Here is a 6,000-nt window from a genome sequence, read left to right as displayed (position 1 = left end):
TGCCTGCTTTCTTGTTCAACCTGTGGCTGGGTTTGATCTGTTTAGCTTAGCCTTGTAGCACTCTCTCTAACCTGCAGGCTCTGACTGGCATCTGTATTCTCTGTAGCTGCAGGCATTTCCTCCGCCTGCTGCATGGGTGGGGCATGGGTGGAGAAGGGATTTATTCTGCTCTGTTTGGCAGCAGAGCACCATCAAGCTACATATGAATCACTCATGGTACTCCCTGTGGGATACCATTAAAGATCCTCTGATATTTAATGCTCAGAGCACTATTCTCTAACATTTCTTATTCACTTTCTTGAGCTCTATATTTTGAAATAAATAAATCATATTTCATAGTCATAAACATGTTAGAAGAATAGGAAGAAAATCAATGGCCCATTTTACAGATGAGAAAACCGGGCCACAGAAGTTAAATCAGAGTAATAACTAAGCCATAAAACTATTTAGTGTTTAGAATTAGAATGAATAAAAGCGTAATACCCACTGCATGGATCTATGTGTAAGTTAAAATAGTAATCTTGAGTAAAAATATAAATAACAAAATTAGGAAACAAGTGACAAACTGAAAAAAAACATTTCCAGCATGCAAAACTGAAAGGAATAAAGATCAAGGTTAAGATGTTAGGAACATCTTAAAAGCACTGTGCTGATAGCAAAATGGACAGATAACTCATAAAAGCCCAAATACAAATGGTCAACAAATACCTGAAATAAAGTTTATGAATGAATATGAAATAGAACAATGATGTGGTGGACATGTGTTGCTTTATCTATGCATTATTCCTTCTCCCCAACTTTTGATAGAAAACTTATTTCTCCCACACTCCAACCATGTGGTTGTGGGAGAGCTGATGATATTTGTAACATACATTTTTTCTTTTGCTGGCACAGTATCCGCTCTTTTTTTTTTGTCGTTTACAAACCCTCTTTCTCCCCTATTAGTCCTTGTGATTTTAGGGGGAGCTAATGCCTTCCCTTACCCTTGTGCAGGGGTGGCATATAACCCAATCCTAACTCATCAGATTTTTTCATCCCTCTGCTACAATGAGTGGTAGGGATGGACACAATTTGGAAGCCAGGCCAACCAAAGTCTTCCTTCCTCAGAACCTTTGTTGGACCCATTAGAAATGAGGTATTCCCTTTGAGACCCATGAGACTGCTGAATCATTTCACCCTGGAGCTATCAGGAATCATTTTGCCAATAGGCAGAGAGAAAGTCTGCCTCAGAATGAAGCCAACAAAGAGGAGAGCAGGGCAAAAGATAAAAAGCAAGTCCTGATGATATTGTTTGAGCCCCTGTTCCTGAAAGAACTCTCAACTAAACTTCAGTTGCATGAGCCAATATATTCACTTTTCTTTTTTTTTTCTTTTTTCTTTTCTTTTTTTTTTTTTTTTTTTGGCTTAAGCCAGCTTAAATTGGGTTTCTATCATGGCACTTAAATGAGCTCTGATTAATGTAGGATTGAATCAGAGACAGCAACGATGTCTCATTCCTCTAGACCTCCTTAGCTAAGATGATGTAAGCCTAGACCTGCTTGCAACCATGTCTCCCTCCTTAGAAAAAAGTGTCTGCAACAGAAGAGGAATGAGGGACAGCGCTTTCTGTGAAATCATTTGAGTTCTTGAATCAATCAACCTTGAGGCCAGCACCCAGATGCATGAGGCAATAAATCTCATTATTTGCTTAAGCTGGTCTCTAACAAGTCTCTCTCACTGTAACAATGTCATCAGCTCATTGTATAGAGTTCCAACACAATTATATCTTATTTGTATTTGTCCTAATATAAATGAGATATCAATTTTCCTAACATTAAAAATAGTAATACGCAGTATTATTTATGATATGCTAAAACAGACTGTCACACACAGCTAGCATTTGGATACAAACATTTTGTAAAACAATTTGACTATGGCCGGGCGCGGTGGCTCACGCCTGTAATCCCTGCACTTTGGGAGGCCGAGGCGGGCGGATCACGAGGTCAGTAGATTGAGACCATCCTGGCTAACACGGTGAAACCCCGTCTCTACTAAAATACAAAAAATTAGCCGGGCGCGGTGGCGGGCGCCTGTAGTCCCCGCTACTCCGGAGGCTGAGGCAGGAGAATGGCGCGAACCCGGGAGGCGGAACTTGCCGTGAGCCGAGATGGTGCCACTGCACTCCAGCCTGGGCGACAGAGTGAAGACTCCGCCTCAAAAAAAAAAAAAAAAAAAAAACACACACACACACACACAAAACAATTTGACTATAGACTTCAAAAGCCTTAAAAATTACATACATTTGAGGGAGAGATGAACAGGTGCAGCGCAGGGGATTTTTTGGGCAGAAGAACTATTCTGTATGATACTATAATGGTGAATACATGACATTACACATAGTCAAAACCCATAGAGCCGTAATCCAAAGAGTGAACCCTAATGTAAACTGTGGACTTCAGTTAATAATGTGTCAATACTCATTAATCTATTGTAACTACAAATGTGTCACACTAATCCAAAATGTTAATAATAAGTTAAAATATGGTGGAGGGGGACGTATATGAGAGCTCTCTGTACTTTCTGCTTCATTTTTCTGTTAAGCTAAAACTGCTGTAAGGCATAAAACACACTAATTTAAAAAGGAGAAAAAGAGAGGAAAGAAGCAAAGAAGGAAGGAAAGATAGATTACACACACTTTACCTGGCAGTTCTTTTTTTCTTTTTTTTTTTTTTTCTTTTATTTTTTTTGAGACAGAGTCTCCCTCTGTCGTCCAAGCTGGAGTGCAATGGCGCAATCTCGGCTCACTGCAAACTCAGCCTCCCGGATTCAAGCGATACTACTACCTCAGCCTCCTGAGCAGCTGGGATTACAGGCACATGCCACCACGCCCGGCTAATTTTGGTATTTTTAGTGGAGACGGAGTTTCACCATGTTGGTCAAGCTGGTCTCGAACTCCTGACCTCGTGATCTGCCCACTTTGGCCTCCCAAAGTGCTGGGATTACAGGCATGAGCCACCGCGCCTGGCCCCTGGCAGTTCTTAAGTTATAAATAACTCCCCAAGGGAAGAAAATAGGCAAGAATTAAAAGATATAAATAAAATAACTGTCATTACAAAGTAGTTTATTACAGTAAAAAAAAAAAAAAATTGGAAGTACTCAAATATCCATCAACTTAAATAAAATTAAATAAATGCTGATTCATGTGCAATCTTGGAGGATGGTAATGTTGATCAAGGGTTCTTCCCTATAGGCCAGGACTGAGCTTCAGGGGTTCAAATGCAGCTCTCTCACAGGGTTATTGATGGATTCTTTGGAGACTCCATGGGGTCCTCTGACCACATAGCTCCCTGTTGTGGTAAGCATTATGGGGGCAACTAGTGGTACTTCCCTCAGCTGCTAGCTGCTGGCATTCCCTTACCCTGGCAGGCCACCCTCTTTGGTGGATTATTTCCAAGAGGCTTAGCCCAAGTACCTTGAATTCCTTAAAAACCTTCAAGAGTCTCCTAGGACCTACAAAGTCCAAATTTTTTGGCATGATATTCAAGACATTTTATTAAGTGCTTGAGTTGACTGTTCCAGCCTCATGTCCCATTCATAGGAGACTATCTTCAGTTTTTTGAAAATACCAGGTACTTCCCTCTATCATTATTCGAAAAATAGAAAATGGTTCCCTGTGAAGGGGCTGAGTCATGAATGGTCAATTCAAACTACAGTCTTAAATACTATTCCTCACGTGGACCAAATAGGAAATGAGTTAAAATGTGGCATGATTTTGTACAATTGGTGGAGTATTAAAAAAGGAGGATCTAGGGTGGGTGTAGTGACTCGTCCCTATAATCCCAGAACTTTGGGAAACCGAGGCAGGAGGATCTCTCAAGCCCAGGAGTAGAAGACCAGCCTGGACAACATAGGGAAACCCTATCTCTAAAAAAAAAAAAAATTTTTTTTAATTAGCTATGTGTGCTGGGGCACAGTTGTGGTCCCAGCTACTTGGAAGGCTGAGATTAGAGGATCGCTTGGGCTGCAGAGTTTGAGGCTTCAGTGCACCATGATCATGCCACTGCACTTCGGCCTAGGCAACAGAGCAAGACCTTGTCTCAAAAAAAAGAAAAAAAAGGAAGTATATATTTTAACGTAAAACTAGAAACATTCTATGACTGGCATAGGAGTTCTAACATTGACCCTATAAAGTGGAAAGCAAAAAGTAGTTTTTGGCTATACAGTGAACCAAATCTGTAAAGTCATAACACATGAATGTTCATTTATTATTTTTTACAATTTTGGAATAAATTCACAGACAAACTACAGAAGACTAAATTGTGATTACAGAAAAGAGTATGTGATACACCTGGAAGACTTAAAAGTAAAGTTGCAGCTGACAAGTAAAAGAGAAGAACAGGGAAATGCAAATTAAAACCACAAGGAGCTACCACCTCACACCTGTTAGAATGGCTATGATGAAAAAGATAAACGATAGTGTTGGCGAGGATATGGAGAAAAGAGAACACTGCGCACTGTTGGTGGGAGTGTACGTTAGTATAACCATTATGGAAAACTGTATGTAGGTTTCTCAAACAATTAAAAATAGAATTGCCATATGATCCAGCAATTCCTGGATATGTATCCTAAGGATATAATATCAATATGTTAAAGAGATATCTGCATTCCCATGTTCATTGCAACATTTTCACAATAGTCAAGATACGGAGCTAAAAATAAAAAAATAAAAGATATGGACCTGAGTGTCCATCGTGGATGAATGGATAAAAAAATTTTGCTTTACCTACATAATGGGATACTGTTAATCTTAACAAAGAAGGAAATCCCGTGATTCGTGACAACATGGATGAATCTGAAGACATCGTGTTATGCAAAATAAGCCAGGCACAGGAAGACAAATATCACATGATCTCACCCATATGTGGAATCTAAAAACACTGATCTCATAAAAGCAGAGAGTAGAGTGGTGGGGACCAGGGGCTGGGGGTGGGAGTGGAGACTTGGGATATGTTGGTCAGAGGACAAGAAATTTTAGTTAGACAGAAGAAATGAGGTCAAAAGATCTACGGTATAGCATGCTGACTAAAGTTAATAACAACGTGGTGTATACTTGGAAAATTGCTAAGAGAGTAGATTCTAAGTGTTCTCACCACACAAAAGTAAGTATTTGAGGTAATGCATATGTCAATTAGCTTGATTTAGTCATTCTGCAACATATACATATTTCAAAACATATTGTACACCATAAATGTATACAAGTTTTATTTGCCAATTAAAAATTAAATGAGAAACAGTTAAAAAAAAAAAAAAAAGAGGAACAACAGGTGAAGGGAACCATCCAAGCACAAACATCCTCAACTCTCGGTTGATGGAACACTAAATAGAGGTTCTAAGATGTTGTCTGCAATCAGCTGGGCGCAGTGGCTCATACCTGTAATCCCAGTGCTTTTGGAGGCTGAGATGGGAGGATCTGTTAAGCCCAGAAGTTTGAGACCAAGACTGGGCAACATAGCAAGACCTCATCTCTACAAAAATTTTAAAAATTAACCTGGTGCATTGGTGCATGCCTGTAGTTCCAGCTACTCAGAAGGCTGAGGCAGAAGGATCACTCGAGCCTGGGAGGTTGAGGCTGCAGTGAGCTATAATCACATCACTGCACTCCAGCCTGGTGACAGAGTGAGACCCTGTCTTTAAAAAAAAAAAAAAAGAGGACATATTCTGAAATCAGAGAGGACCAGCACAGTATGAAATCAGAGAGGACCAGCGCAGTAGCAGAGGTTTGTGACCAAATTATGTTGGGAGAAGGGAGGCTGGGAAAGCAAGCTAAATTTGCATTCATCTTGGTATCTAAATCAAGTAACAACACATTTGGAGATTTCAAGCTAATCACAAAAAGAACTAAAAGCAGAAACTGTTCAAAGAAGTTGCCTCAGGAGAACAAGTTAAAGGACACTATAGAAAGCAATCAGTCAAATCCAGAATGTAGGACATTCCATGGGACAACTGCCCTCATTTCTCTAA

The sequence above is a fragment of the Macaca nemestrina genome, chromosome 13 (genome assembly GCF_043159975.1).
Source record: "Macaca nemestrina isolate mMacNem1 chromosome 13, mMacNem.hap1, whole genome shotgun sequence".
NCBI classification, from domain to species: Eukaryota; Metazoa; Chordata; class Mammalia; order Primates; family Cercopithecidae; genus Macaca; species Macaca nemestrina.
Note: the sequence above shows the minus strand (reverse complement) of the source record.